Here is a 16,993-nt window from a genome sequence, read left to right as displayed (position 1 = left end):
TGTATAGTCCTTTTTGTTTCTACTTGGTTGATTTCAGCCCTGAGTTTGATTATTTCCTGCCTTCTACTCATCCTGGGTGTATTTGCCTCTTTTTGTTCTAGAGCTTTTATGTGTACTGTCATGCTGCTGATGTGTGCTTTCTACTATTTCCTTCTGCAGGCACTCAGAGCTCTGAGTTTTCTTCTTAGCACCGCTTTTATTGTGTCCCATTAGTTTGGGTATGTTGTACCATCATTTTCATTTAATTCTAAGAAGTCTTTAATTTCTTTATTTCTTCCTTGACCAGGTTATCATTGAGTAGAGCTTTGTTCAACTTCCATGTATATATGGGCGTTCTTCCTTTATTGTTATTGAAGACCAGCTTTAGCCCGTGGTGGTCTGGTAAGACACATGGGATTGTTTCTAACTTTCTGTATCTGTTGAGGCCTGTTTTATGACCAATTATATGGTCAGTTTTGGAGAAAGTACCATGAGGTGTGTGAGAAGAAGACATATCCTTTTGCTTTAGGATAGAATGTTCTACAAATATCAGTTCAGTCCATTTGGTTCATGACTTCTCTTAGACTTTCTATGTCTCTGTTTAATTTCTGTTTCCATGATCTGCCTATTAATGAGAATGGTGTATTGAAATCTCCTACTATTATTGTGTGAGGTGCAAAGTGTGCTGTGTGCTTTAGAAAGGTTTCTTTTATGTAAGTCGGTGCCCTTGTATTTGGAGCATAGATATTTAGGATTGAGAGTTCATCTTGGTGGATTTTTCCTTTGATGAATATGAAGTACCCTCCCTTACCTTTTTTGGTGATTTTTGGTTGAAAATTGATTTATTTGATATTAAAATGGCTACTCCAGCTTGCTTCTTCAGACCATTTGCTTAGAAAGTTGTTTTCCAGCATTTTACTCTTAGGTAGTGTTTGTCTTTGTCTGTGAGGTGTGTTTCCTGTAGGCAACAGAATGCTGTGTCCTCATTGAGTTTCAAGTATATTAATCTGTGTCTTTTTATTGGGGAATTGAGTCCATTGTTGTTGAGCAATATTAAGGAATAGTGATTGTTGCTTCCTGTTATATTCGTGTTTGGATGTGAGATTATGTTTGTGTACTTTTCTTCTCTTTGTTTTGTTGCCAAGACAATTAGTTTCTTGCTTTTTCTCAGGTGTAGCTTGCCTCCTTGTGTTGGGCTTTACCATTTATTTTCCTTTGTAGGGCTGGATTTGTTGAAAGATATTGTGTAAGTTTGATTTTGTCATGGAATATCTTTGTTTCTCCATCTATGTTAATCGAGAGTTTTGCTGGATACAGTTACCTGGGCTGGCATTTGTGTTTTTGTAGGGTTTGTATGACATCTGTCTAGGATCTTCTGGTTTTCCAAGTCTCTGGTGAGAAGTCTGGTGTAATTCTGATAGCTCTGCCTTTATATGTTATTTGATCTTTTTCCCTTACTGCTTTTAATATTTTTTTTTGTTTTGTGCATTTGGTGTGTTGACTACTATGTGACTGGAGGAGTTTCTTTTCTGGTCCAATCTATTTGGAGTTATGAAGGCTTCTTGTATGTTTCTGGGCATCACTTTCTTTAGGTTAGGGAAGTTTTCATCTATGATTTTATTGAAGATAATTACTGGTCCTTTGAGCTGGAAATTTTCACTTTCTTCTATAACTATTACCCTTAGGTTTGATACTCTCATTGTGTCCTGGATTTCCTTTATGTTTTGGGCCAGTAGCTCTTTCCATTTTACATTATCTTTGACAGTTGTGTTGATGATTTTTATGGGATCTTCTGCTCCTTACATTCTCTGTTCTATCTCTTTCATCCTGTTGGTGATGCTGTAGCTACGATTCCTTGTCTCTTCCTTTGGTTTTCTATATCCAGGTTTTTCCTTTTGTGCTTTCTGTATTGCTTCTATTTCCATTTTTCATTCCTTTACCTGTTTGATTGTGTTTTCCTGTAATTCTTTCAGGGATTTTTTTGGTTCTTCTCTATTAGCTTCTACTTGTGTATTTACGTTTTCCTGGGTTTCTCTAAGGGAGTTCTTTATGTCTTTCTTGAAGTCCTCCATCATCATGATCAAATGTGATTTAAAATCTAGATCTTGCTTTTCTGGTGTGTTTGTATATTCAGTTTCTGCTTTGGTGGGATTATTGGGCTCCAATGATGCCATGTATTCTTTGTTTCTGTTGCTCAGGTTCCTGTGCTTGCCTCTCCCTATCAGGTTGTCTCTGGTTTTACCTTGTTCTTCTATTTCTGAAAGTGGTTAGACTGTCCTATAGGCCTGTGTATCAGGAGTTCTGTAAACCTGTTTTCCTGTTCTCTTTCAGCCAGTTCTGGGTACAGAGTGTTCTGCTTTCAAGCATGTAGTCTTTCCTGTCTACTGGTCTTCAGCTGTTCCTGTGGTCCTGTGTTCGGAGTCCACCAGGCAGGTCACTTGGAGCAGAAAAGTTGGTCTTACCTCTGGCCCCAGGACTGAAGTCACTCCTTGAGTACTGTATTTCAGCTCTCTATGAGGGAGCAACAAGAAGGGCCTGCCCAGCCTTTTCTCGGGTCCCTGTGCACAAGGGGCCCAGATGGCACTAGGCGTTTTCCTCCAGAGTCAGAAATGTGGGCAGAGTGTAGTCTTTTCTGGCTTCCCAGGCATGTCTGCCCCTCTCAAGGTTTTGCTCTCCCTCCCATGGTATTTCGGTGCTAGTAGCTGTTTGACTAGGTCCCTTCAGATCTGGGTGGTGTCTAGACAGCAGGGGACCTGCAGGTTGATTGCTCCTATCTTCCTGTTCCCAGTGGCCCTACAAAGTTTCCTCTTGGGCCAGGGTTGTTTGCAAGGATGGGCAGTAATGGCAATCTCTCCTGCCCTGCAGGAGTGCCCAGCTGTCTGGGTGATGAGCTCTCTCTCCCAAGGGGTTTGGGATCAGGGAATGTGGGCTGGGATCACCGAGGTTCAAGATTATATTTTAATGAATATCATTAAATGTTCTTATTTTTCACCTTTTTTCATTGTATAAAGCACAAATTTAGAACATCATAGATTCAAATTTTTAAAAAGAACTCTACGATACTTAAAATTACAGCAAAGTTGGTGAATTTATTAAGGTAAATAGAGTAATTAAATAGAAAAGAAACACACAGAGCATTCAATTTCTGCTCAATATAATTAAAACTCTATTCAACATGGTGAGAAATTTGGCAGGCAGTGATTTTATGAACATTTTGTAAAGAAGAAAATCCCACATAGTGAAAACCTTGAGAGGCTCTGATCAGATGATACAAGAAAAGTGTAGGGTGAGATTGCAATGCATGAAGTGTTGTGGAAGAGAGATTTTAAAAATAATTGTGTCTTCACTATAATTTTGAAAGACACAGGAGGACAAAACAATCAAGCTATTGTTAAAATTTTAACACCCCCCCCAAAAACAAAGACCAACAGAGAAAAGAAAGTAGAGGAGATCAAAACATTCTCAATGAAGACATGGTTCTCTTATTTCAACAAATACATGTGTTTTTACTGTTTTTCAATAGGAATTATTTTTAAATCTATAATGCACCCTCAGTTATATATGGAAGAGCCTTTGTTACATCATATTGTGTGTATGGACTTGTGATATTTGTTTTTTTGTAAAATATTCTATTTAACCAGAGAGAAACACTTATTCATTGTCATTACTAAGCAACCTCTTAGCTGCCATTGGCTATTAGTGAGGAATTATGCAATTAATAATGAATAAACAACAGCAATTAACATAAAATCATTAAAATTGAATCCATGAATCTTCTCTGTCTGAAATACAGATGTGGCTTGACTAATACCGCAGAATCAAAATATTATAGATGATTTAAATGCATAATTTACAAGAAGTAAAAATTGGAGTCCTGATTGTCTTAGTGAAAATTGGCATTCTATTCTTTAGTAACTGAATGGTTTGGTCTGGTTTCTAATACTAGTATGATCAGAGAAGAGACATGCCCAATATGGTTACATGAAAATACATGAATAATAGTGTCTTTCAAGTGCCTAGCTCACAATAAACTAGAAGTGAGTGTTTCTCATTAAGCCCAGAAATAAAAATAATGAGCTACAGTGCACAATAAAGTGCTAATAGTTATTTAAAATTGGAGAACAGCATATTTTTTGCAGTTGAATTTTTAAACAAATATCCATTAATAAGAACATAAGTTAGAAAACAGAACAGTTATATGTTGCCAGGGTCCATCAGGTTCTCAACCTAGTCTACTTGATGTTTAAATATCATTTAGTATAATCATAATAAGAACTGACCTTTCAAAAAGGTTAATGTTGATCATATATTTTGTGAGAAAGCATACAAATGTATCCAAAGCGAACCTATTCAGAAACAATCTAATATTCCTTTAAAGGAGAATTGATATCAGATTATGTTATGACTAGAGCCATAATGCAGTGATTATATAGGTCATAGGTCCCAGGAGATAAACTACCTCCATTCTTTTACAAAATACACAAATTCCTAATAACTTGTTGTTATACCTGTAGATTAGTGTATCACCTTACCTTCATTAGAGATGTTTGTTTTTACAGTAGATGCAAATTAAATCAAAGAGCTACACTTTTTTAGGTACTTCAAATTGAAGGAAATGAAGGACTTTAGAAATTGGACACTAATTATAAAATCATCCTGAAACCCCAACCTCACAAAGTTCAGTGTGCATTGTGAAAAAGTGGGGAGACATATACGATCCAAAAGTTTGCAAATGACTACCAGGAAAAAGTTTGCTGGGCACAAGAAGGAAGGTGGAAATATAAAACCAATGCTCAGAAGACCTAAACAAGTGCAACCCTGACATCATTTGGAATATAGAGGAAATGTGGACATAAAAATGACCCCTTGATAAAAAGCTATTGGCAACTGACAGCTGCTGGGTGTAGGACAGTCAATTTTCAGTCCTTGTATTGGGAGTAATGCCTAGTAGACATAAATAGATAATTTTTATTTCAATATATTTTTTCCTCTTATCTGAATTTCCACGTAGTGTTTAGGTGTGCGTGTGTGTGTGTGTGTGTGTGTGTGTGTGTGTGTGTGTGTGTGTGTAAAGCTTTACCAGGCAAAGGTAAAAATGTGACCTTGTTCTTGTAAAATATAGTAAGTATACCGAGTGTGTTCCTCCTGAGAAAGGATTATTTTCTTAATAAAATAGATAGACATTGTTACCTTGACCTCTTGTGACTTTCAGCCTGAATTAGAATTGACAAATTGAACTGGGAGTGCTGTATTGAAATTGAGGAAAGAGGCAGGATAGCTGCATGGACTGTAACCAAACCATAATTGTGCTGCTGAAATAACCCCTGCAACCACTTCTTTTGCGATGAGTTCTTATTAACAAAATATTTTTCAATCAAAGCTGCTTAGATTGCTTGTATTTGAAGCTAAAATAACTCTAACATGCATTATTTTTACCTCATTAAAACTTAGATGTTCATCAAACAACATTGATGATCATGTCCATTTCTCAGAGTTTCAAAAGATTATACAAATCAAAAAGGTTACCTGTCTTAATTTAGACGTATTTTTATATGATGTCCAAAGTTGTACTTTAAACAAGAACAATGACTTGTAAATGGACACTTGGGAGGAGAGTACACAATTGATGTAAATATGCACTTACATTAATCAATGAATATAAATTGTGTGACGTAGATCCAAATGAAAAAATCCTAAGAAACAGGAATGAAAAAAAAAAAAAGAAAGAAAAGGTTTGTCTTCTATGTTAGACTGTATATTCTTGAAGTCGAAAGTTTATAGAATGTTCCTTTTTATCAATAACATCTGCATTAGTGGTAATTTTAAATACTATAAAAAGAAGATGGATTCTGTGGCATCCTGCTAAATGGAGTACTAAGTATATATATTTTTCTAAGTATAAGTGAATTTTGCTACAAAGGTTTATTCTCAGTAAAGTTATATAATGTAAACATTATTTCCAAATTATTTCAGATTAAGTCAAACAGGTAATTATGGTTTCCCAGGAAGAGATAACTAGCAGTAACAAACACTGAAGTTCCTTTTGTCCATGCTAAGAAATGATAGGAAAGAGTTTCCATGTACAACAAGCTATCTAGATTTAAACAATTCATAAAATAGAAACTTAGAGTACTAATATGTTCCTTTAATAATCTTCTCTGCTTACAGAAAGGCCATGGTCAATTTTGTGTAGACATCATTATTTGAACTTTTTCCCTTTCATAAATCTTAATCATCACAAAGGATTTTTATATTGTGTGGTTGTGGATTGTCATGGTATTGTTTATATTTTGATGCTAATTCTACTTCCCCAAGAGGGGATGTCTAGTACAAGAAGGAAATTACATTATCAGTTGTCTTTATCAGAACCTTCTCCCCATTTTAACATGTAAAATAAAGGCTAGAGCCAACGATTGGATAGGTAAAGGTAGGTGGAGCTGGAAAGTCTTAGGGAGAAGGAGGGAGGAGAGGGAAGGGGACAACAGAAGAAGAGAAAGTGGAAGGAAAAATAAGCTGATGCATGCGATCTGGAGAAACCACAAGTTATAAAGGATCTCCTAGCTGGGAAATACAGTGTAGTGGTAGACCTGCCCAATCTAGGTGCATAGCTTTTATTCATATTAATTGAGTTGTGTTTTCTTCGCATGACCTTATTTGGGTTAGAAGGTTACTACAACATGTGTTAAAGAATGCTTGCAGTTTTAATGAATTCAAAGAGGGATAAGTCAGGCCACTGACTACGCAGACACCAATATTCATTTTCAGAAACAGGAGACAAGAAACATTTATGATCACAGTAAAAAGAAAAGTCTAACAATTCAAAGAGCTCATTTATCACTTTAGGGAAGTATAAAACCTAAATAAATATTGTATCTTTTATTCTAGGTGTTTAACCAGAAGAAATATAGAATTTCTATATATGACTCAAATATATTTGTCCTCAGTTCAGCATATCTACTGACTGTAAAACTAGAATCAAGTTAATTTAATTGAAAAACGGCATTTTTAAAACTTCATGTATCAGAGATTTAAAAGACAGTTCTGTTTATTTACTTAAAGTATTTCATAATAATAATAATAGGTACTTGGTTCAAATCTTAGAGGAACTTTATAATGTTAGCCTTCAATCTCTCACCCACAGTTGTTGCTATCATCATCATTGTCATCATCATCGTCATTGTCATCTAAATTTTTTACAGTCCAGTAGTTAATTTCCTCCTGGTCTACCCTCCAACTGTTCCTCATCCCATTCTTCCTTCCCCATCTCTAAGAGAATCTCCCAACACTCCAACATCCCACCGCACCTCCCCACTGCCTAGGGCCTTGTCTCTCGAGAATTAGGTGCATCTTCTCTCACTAAGACCAGAAGAGAAAGTCCTCCGCTGTATAAATGTCAGAGTATATTATGCCTGTTTGGTAGCTCAGTGTCTGAAAGATCACTGAGATCCATGTTAGTTTTGATTGCTGATCTTCCTATGTGGTTGCACTCTTCCTCACCTTCTTCCAGTCTGTCCCAAATTCAACCACAGGGATCAATGGCTTATGTCCATTGTTTGGATGTAAGTATCTGCATCTGACTCTTTCAGCTGCTTGTTGGGCCTTTCAGAGGACAACCATCCTAGGCTCCTATCTGTAAGCACAGTAGCATCAGTGACAGTGTCAGACCTTGGTGCACCCCCTTGAGCTGTATCCCAATTTGGGCATGTACTGGACCTCCTTTCCCTCAGGCTATTTTCCATTTTTGTCCATGCAGCATTTTTAGACCAGGGCAATACCAGATCAGAGTTTTTGACTGCGGGATGGCAACCCCATCCCTCCAATTGATGTCTTGTCTTTCTAGTGAAGATGGATTCTACAAGTTCCCTCTCCCCACTGTTGGACATTTCATCTAAGGTCTTTCCCTTTGAGTCCTGAGAGCTTCTCACCTCACAAGTCTGTGGTATGTTTTAGAGGTTCCCCTACTTCCTACCTCCTGAGGTTACCTGTTTCCATTCTGCTGTCCCTCAGGGCTTCACTCCTGTTCCCTGCCCATAATACTTGATCATGTTCCCCTTTCCCCCCTCCCTGTCCACCCAAGTACTTCCAGTTAATTTCTGCCTTCTGTCTCCTCTGCCACCTCCCACCCATGTGATTGATTTTTTCTCCTCCCCAAGTGGGATTGATGCGTGCCCACTTGGGTCCTTAGACTTGTTAACCTTCTTGAGTGGAATTTATCCTGGGTACTCTGTACTTTTTTGGCTAATATCCACTTATTAGTGAATACATACCATTCATGTCCTTTTGAATTGGAAACAGTTCAGTCAAGATGGTATTTTCCATTTCTGCACATGTGCCTGGAAAACCCATAGTATTCTCATTCTTCATGGATGACTATTATTCCAATGTGTATAAGCACATTTTCTGTATCCATTATTCCATTGTGAGACATCTGGGTTGTTTCTATCTTCTGGCTCTCACAAATAAGGCTGCCATGAACATAGTGTAACGCCTGCCCCTGTGTCTTGGTAGGACATATTCTGGGTATACAGCCAAGGTTACACACCAAGGGTTTTTTTCCTCCACAATAAAGGTGGTCATAAGATGAGTGTTACAGCTCTAAGTAAGTATATACCAAAGGAACTGGAAAGATCATTTTTTTTCTTTTCTTTTCTTGCATGTTTTCTTTATTTATATTTCAAATGTTATCCCCTTTCCCAGTTTCCCCCCTGGAAATTCCTTAATCCATCTCTCTCCACATGCCTCTATTAGGGTACTCCCCCACCCACCCATAAACTCCCTCCCACCTCCCCATCCTGGGTTTTTCCTAAGTGGGACATCAGGCCTTCACAGGACCAAAGGCCTCTCCTTCCATTGCACCCAATAAGGCCACCATCTGCTACATATGGGGCTGAAGCCAGGCGTCCCTCCATATGCACTCTTTGGTTGGCTTAGTCGATGGAAGCTCTGGAGGTTCTTGTTGGTGGATATCATTGTTCTTCCTGTGGGGTTGCAAACCCCTTCATCGTCATCAGTCCTTTCTCAAACTCCTCCAATTGTGACCCAATATTCAGTCCAATGGTTGACTGAAAGCATCTGCCTCTGTATTTGGCAGACTCTGGAGCTATATTAGGCTCCTGCCAGCTTGAATTTCTTGGCTTCTGCAATAGTGTCTTGGTTTGATGACTGTATACTGGATGGATCCCCAGACCCACCTGGATGGCCTTTCCTTCAGTCTCTGTTCCACACTTTTTCTCCTTATTTCCTCCTATGAGTATTTTGTTCACCCTCCTAAGATGGGCTGATATATCTACACTTTGGTCTTCCTTCTTCTTGAGCTTCATATTGTCTGTAAATTGTTTCTTCACTGTTCCAAGCTTTTGAGCTAAGAACCACTTATCATTTAGTACATACCATGTATGGTCTTTAGTGATTGAATTACATAACTCAGGATATTTTCTAGTTCCATTCAATTTCCTATGAGTTTCATGAAGTCATTGTTTTTAGTAGCTGAGTAGTACTCCATTGTGTAGATATAACAATTTCTGTATCCATTCTTCTGCTGAAGAACATCTGGATTGTTTCCAGCTTCTGGCTATTATAAATAAGGTGGCAATGAACAAGTGGAACATATGTCCTTTCTACATGTTGCAGCATATTTTGTGTCTATCTTAGTAGGGGAACAAAAATATTCATAGGAGGAGATTTGGAGACAAAATTTGGAGCAGAGACTGAAAGACTGGCCATTCAGACTCTGTTCCACTTGGGGATCCAGCCCATATACAAACAACCATGAAACCCAGACAATATTACTGATGACAGGAAGTGCATGCTGACAGAAGCCTGATAAAACTGTCTCCTGAGAGGCTCTGCCAGAGCATGATAAATACAGAGGCAAAAGCTCACAGCCAACCACTGAACTAAGAACAGAGTCCCCAAAAAAGGAATTAGAGAAAGGATTGAAAGAGCTGAAGGGATTTGCAAACCTATAAGAACAATACCAACTAACCAGAGCTCCCAGGGACGAAACCTTCATCTAAAGAGTACACATGGACTGACCTATGACTCCAACTGCATATGTAGCAGGGAATGTCCTTATTGGCACCAGAGGGAAGAGAAGCCCATGTTCCTGCCAAGGATGGACCCCCCACAATGTAGGGAAATGTAAGGACAGGGAGGCCAGAAGGGGTGGGTGTGTGGGTGGGCTAAGGGAAATAACATTTCAATTGTAAATAAAAATATTCAATAAAAAATAAAAATAAAAAATAAAAAGTAAAAATATTAGTAGATCCTAAAATTCCTTTTCAATGGTAATCTAAGATTTTAGAAAATATTTTCTGTTAATAAAAATATAATTTCATACACGAATTATAAACAAGTTTTTTCCATTAGTCAACTTAATTTAAAGTTTTTGTTCATAATACATTAAGATACCATGAATTAATATTGCAAGTATGACATGGTTTACCCAGATCCACAGAGGAATCAGCTAATAAATCTCATCATAATAATTAGAGGTTTTCACAAGTCACTGAATCATTTCACAGGCATCATCTAATGCTGCATCAACATCTAATTCAGTGCAAGACAGAAACAGGTTGTGTATTTGTTGTAAAACTTTATGGGAATATATGTAGTAAAGATGGAAGGGACTTTCATTGCAATTATGCTGGAAGCTAGTTAAATAAAGTACATTTAATTTATTTTTACTTCCTTATTTTGAGTATGTACGTTCAATAGACAAGTTATTGTAGTTATTTCCTTAGTATTTCATTTACATAAATGTTATTTGTAATTTTTACATGAATTATATTTATGTACATTTAAGCAAAATAATATTTATGAACAGAAAAATTATTTATTAATCAAATTTTCACTTTCTATGAATTTATATTTATATACTTTTAAGTTCATTTGTTGACATCTCTTTTCTTGACACTTCAAATTCTTTCCTGTAATTTTATCAGCTTTACAGTGAACAGCTAAACAACTTGTTCTCTTTACTTTGATGATTTAAATACTTTAAAAATCATGATTCAAAACAAAATTTTCACCCCTTAAGATTTTCTCTGAAGTTGCTTTGTTGTAGGGATTCAAGAATATCTAGCACATGTCTTAATAACTTTCCCTATGTCTCCAAAAATTTTATGAATTTGATTATTTCATTGTAAATGTTTTCATCTAATATATTTTGATGATATTTTTCTCTTCTCCCAACTCCTCTCAAGTCTTCTCCAGTTATATAGCCACTGAAGTTCAGGTTCTTTCTCTCTCTCAAAAAACCTAGTCATTCCAACAAACAAAGAAAAACAAACAAACAAACAAAAAACAAGACTAAAATAAAGCAAAACAACCCACTAATACAAACAAAATAAACAAATTCTGTTTTGGTTTGATTAACTACTATAGCAATAATAATATTGTTGAATAGTAGACACTCTACTGAAGAAAACTGATTTCCTGTTCCCAGCAGGTATCAGTTATAAATAACTTCTTAATTAGGGATAGGACATTGTTTCTAATGCCCCTTCTCATTGCTTAAATTAGATTTTGTTTCATTGAAATCTATACAGATTTGTGTGTGCTGTCACATTCCTGGGAAGTTCATACATGTATGAAGCCTGTTATATGTGAATTATGCTCTTTCTTTATTTTTTTCATCTTTATTAGCTTGGGTAATTCTTATTTACATTTCTATTGTTATTCCCTTTCCCAGGGAACATCCCCCCAACCCCTCCACCTTAACTTCTCTATGGGAGTTCCCCTCCCCATCTTCCCACCATTACCAACCTCCCCACAACAATCACTTTCACTGGGGTTTCAGTCTTGGAAGGAACAACGACTTCCCCTTATACTGGTGCTCTTACAAGGCTATTCATTGCTACCTATGAGGTTGGAGCCCAGGACCAGTCCATGTATAGTCATTGGGTAGTGGCTTAGTCACTGAAAGCTCTGGTTGGTTCATATGGGGTTTCAAGCTCTTCAAGCTCTTTCAGTCCTTTCTCTAATTCCTTCAATGGGGGTCCCGTTCTCAGTTCGGTGGTTTAATTATAGCATTTGCCTATGTATTTGCTGTATTCTGGCTGTGTATCCCAGGAGAGATCTACATCCGGTTTCTGTCAGCCTGCACTTCTTTGATTTATCCATCTTATCTAGTTTGGTGGCTGTACATGTATGGGTCACATGTGGGGCAGGCTCAGAATGGGTGTTCCTTCTTCCTCTGTTGTAAATGATGCCTCCCTATTCCCGCCCAAGGGTATTCTTGTTCCCCTTTTTAAAGAAGAGTGATGCATTCACATTATGGTCATCCTTCTTGAGTTTCATGTGTTCTATGCATCTAGGGTAATTCAAGCATTTGGGCTAATATCCACTTACCAATGAGTGCATACCATGTCTATTTATTTTCCTGTGATTAGGTTACCTCACTCAGGATGATACTTTACATTTCCCTCCATTTGCCTATGATTTTCATAAAGTCATTGTTTTTGATAGCTGAGTAATATTCTACTGTGTAGATGTACCACATTTTCTGTATGCAGTCCTCTGTTGAACTGCATCTGGGTACTTTCCAACTTCTGGCTATTATAAATAAGGCTGCTATGAACATAATGGAACAAGTGTCTTGGTTATATATTGGGGCATCTTTTGGGGACATGCCCAAGAGAGGTATAGCTGGATCCTCAAGTAGTTCAATGTCCAATTTTCTGAGGAACCTCCAGACTGATTTCCAGAATGGTTGTACCAGTCTGAAATCCCACCAACAATGGAGGAGTATTCCTCTTTCTCCACATCCTCGCCAGCATTTGCTGTCACCTGAGTTTTTGATCTTAGCCATTCTCCCTGGTGTGAGGTGAAATCTCAGGGTTGTTTTGATTTGCATTTCCCTTATGACTAAAGATGTTGAACATTTCTTTAGTGTGAGGAGCTGTCCTCGCATATGTGAGGAGCTGTCCTCACATATGTGAGGAGCTGTCCTCACATACTCCATTACAAAATGGCACCGGCATCCGGCAGAACGCACCTAGTAAAAAGGGCAATATGCAGATGCCTGTTAACTTCCCTAATCAAAGGGACACATACGCTTTGGTACATCATCTGGCATAATTGGCAGTGACCAGTCAGAGAGTGACATGTCCTAGGCGAGCATAGTTTCCTATATAAGGGACGGTTATTCCTCACTTGGCGTTTCCACATTGTAAGCTTATGCTCTCCCTCTCAAGACGCATTAAAGCTTTTCTACAGTAGGATCCTGTGTGTGACGCGTCGTTCCTGCTGGCAAGACGTAGCGCGGGACATCTGGTGCCGAAAACCCAGGAAAGACCTCGCCATCGTCAGCACCTTCGCAGATCCCTTGGCGACAAGGAGGATTCAGAACTGCAGGTAGGTACATTCGGAGAGGCAGGCCTCTCTTGGACTTTGGTCTGGGGTTGTCACCGCCTTGGGAAGGATTTGTTGAATCTATAGTATTTGTCCTGGGAGCCACCCTACTCTTTCTTATTATTATGTTCTGTTTTACCGTTTCGCTGTTAAAAGGACGATCACAGCAGCTAAAGGCGCGTCTCAGTCTCTCGTATATAAGTGAGCTTCGTGCACCTCCCTTTTACCTTCGATTTTGACTGTTGAGGAGCAAGGATGCGATAAGGCCGACGTAGATAAGCAGCACCATCCGGGGAGGCACGTGTAAGACTCCCGTACGTAAGAGAGCACCGTGTCCGTCTCTACCCTTTCACCTCACGCCTTGTCAGATGGACGTAGATAAGCCGCCAGCGTTCCTGGCCCATCATGGGATCCTCACAGTCTGTGGTCACGGCCTTGGAAACAGTGTTAAAGCAGAGGGACATCAAAATTGGAGGAAGAACACTTAAAAACTTTGTGAAGGAGGTGGAGAGGGTGGCTCCTTGGTTTGCCTGTTCAGGCTCGTTTACAATTGCCTCATGGAACAAACTTGGAAAGGACCTTGACAGAAAATTGGCGGAAGAGGATCTGCGCCTAGGGACCAAAGCTATATGGAAGCTGGTTAAGAATTGTTTAAAGGATGAAACGTGTAAGGCAGCAGTAGTAGAAGGACAGGCCACTCTCGAGGTAGTCCGGGACAGTATGTCAGAAACCGAACGTAGAGAGAGGTTGGTTGCGCGCAAGAAAAAGGACGTCCTAAGAAAGAAAAAAGGCCCTCCCGGTAAGTCTGCAGACAAGGGAGCGTTGAAATTTTCAGATTCCAGCACTTCCTCCTCTACACATAAACCAGGAGGAGGAGCCAGCCTATACCCTGTGAAAGAGCTAGAAGCGCTGAACCTCGACAGTTCTGAAAGCTCTGAAAATAAAACCTTAGACTCAGAGGAGGAGGCCGAGCTAGATGAGGAAGCAGCTAAATATGAGGAGGAAAGATATTACCCCGATGAATGTAGGGGAAGTAATAGAAGGCTTCTAGCGCGGCCGCCACCAGCGGCACCCCCTCCATATGAGACACGCTCACACGCCTTCTCACTAGTCCCCGAGAGGGTGAGAAGAAAGCTGAGTATGACATTTCCTGTCTTTGAGACTCCGGAGGGAGGACAGGTCCATGCCCCTGTTGAATATAATCAGATTAAGGAATTAGTGGAATCAGTTAGAAAGTATGGAGTCACGGCCAACTTTACTCTAACACAACTCTACAGGTTGGCATTGACACTAGTTGATTGGTAGATGATTGCTAAGGCAGCCCTTGCCAGCATGGGCCAATACATGGAATGGAAAGCGCTCTGGTATGAGGCAGCCCAAACACAGGCCAGAGTGAATGCTACAGCCTTAATACCTGAGCAACAGGAATGGACTTTCGCACTCTTAACAGGACAGGGCCGCTTTGCAGCTGATCAGTCTGCTTACCACTGGGGCGCCTATGCTCAGGTCTCCAGCATGGCTATTAGAGCCTGGAAGGCACTGTCCAGGAGAGGAGGGATCGATAATCAACTTACAAAAATCATTCAGGGACCTCAGGAAAATTTCTCAGATTTTGTAACTAGAATGACAGATGCTGCAGGACACAAATCTTTGGCGATCCTGAACAAGCAGCACCGCTTATAGAACAGCTCGTTTTCGAGCAAGACACCCAGGAGTGCCGAGCAGCAATAGCTCCCCGAAGAAATAAAGGGCTACATGATTGACTTAGAGTCTGCAGGGAACTTGGAGGGCCCCTTACTAACTCAGGCCTGGTGGCCGCCATTCTCCAATCCCCGCGACGCCCCGTTAAAGGGAAGGATAAAAGATCATGCTTTCAATGTGGGAAAACAGGCCATCTAAAGGAGACTGCAGGATGACAAAAGGAGACAGGGGGTCTGCAGCCCTCTGTGTCCGATGTGGCAAAGGCTACCATAGGGCTGACCAGTGCCGATCAGTGAGAGACATTAAAGGCAAACTACTCCCTCCTTTGGAGACTCGGCCTAATGAGATGTCAAAAAACAGGCTGGTGGGCCCCCGGTCCCAGGGCCCTCAAAGATATGGGAACTGCTTTCACAGGGCCACGACCCCGGCAGAGGAGGTCCCCCAAGAGGCGACACAAAATTGGACCTGGGTGCTGCCTCAGACTTCCTTCTAATGCCCCACATGGGCATTCAGTCAATTCCTGCTCAGACTGTGGGGCTTCTATCCCCGGGGAACCATAGGCCTTGTCCTTGGGAGAGGATCTCTCGCCCTACAAGGACTGATAGTCCATCCAGGCCTTGTTGAAGCTCAGCGCTCTCTTGATGTTCAGATTCTTTGTTCAAGTCCCGATGGGGTTTTTTCCATAAGTAAAGGAGATAGAATAGCACAGTTATTACTCCTTCCGTGCTCCCAGGCCACGATACAGGATACCAAGGGACCCATGGGGTCCACTGGTCATGATTCGGCATATTTGGTGGTTCACCTTAACAACCGCCCAAAATTGAGCTTAGAAATTAATGGAAAGAAATTTGAAGGCATACTGGATACTGGGGCTGATAAAAGTATAATTTCCTCAAAATGGTGGCCTCAATCATGGCCTACCACAAAATCTTCTCACTTGCTACAAGGATTAGGCTACCAGTTATGCCCTATGATCAGCTCTGCCATTCTAACTTGGACAACTGCCGATGGCCGACAGGGACAATTTATTCCTTATGTACTTCCCCTGCCAGTTAATCTTTGGGGGAGGGATGTTATGCAGACCATGGGACTGACCTTATCTAATGAATACCCCACACATGTGGCCCACATGATGTCAAGGATGGGCTATAAGGAAGGGAAAGGCCTAGGGCGATTAGAACAGGGTCGTCTCACGCCCATTGAACCGATCGCCAACCACCCATATACAAGGCCTGGGTTTTTCCTAGGCGCCATTGGGGCAGCACGACCCATACCATGGAGGACGGAGGATGCAGTGTGGGTTCCCCAATGGCCATTAACCTCTGAGAAATTACAGGCAGCTACAGGACTGGTGGATGAACAATTAAGATTGGAACATTTGGAGCCCTCCACCTCTCCTTGGAACACCCAATTTTTGTAATAAGAAAAAATCAGAAAAATGGCGACTACTCCATGACTTGAGGGCCATTAATGATCAGATGGAATCCCTTGGACCCATTCAGCGGGGCCTTCCTATACTCTCGGCCCTACAAAAAGATTGGAATTTGGTAATAATAGATATCAATGATTGTTTTTTCTCTATTCTGCTTTACCCCCCTGATAGGCCCAGGTTTGCTTTTACTGTCCCATCAATTAATCATACTGAACCTGATAAAAGATACCAGTGGAAGGTCCTACCTCAGGGCATGGCCAACAGCCCTACGATGTGTCAGTTATATGTTCAGGAAGCCCTCAAACCAGTCAGGGAGACCTATCCAAATTTACTGTTAATCCATTACATGGATGATATATTGATGTGTCATAAAGACTTAAAATTACTCAAACAAGCCTATTCCTTATTACAAAAAACCCTTAAACAATGGGACTTACATATTGCTACAGAAAAGGTCCAAATTGCTGATACAGGTCATTTTCTAGGATCCATTATTTTCCCTGATAAGATTATACCCCAGAAACTGGA

The sequence above is a fragment of the Rattus norvegicus genome, chromosome 2 (assembly GCF_021556685.1).
Source record: "Rattus norvegicus strain SHRSP/BbbUtx chromosome 2, alternate assembly SHRSP_T2T, whole genome shotgun sequence".
Lineage (NCBI taxonomy): Eukaryota > Metazoa > Chordata > Mammalia > Rodentia > Muridae > Rattus > Rattus norvegicus.
This window is presented reverse-complemented; position numbering follows the sequence as displayed.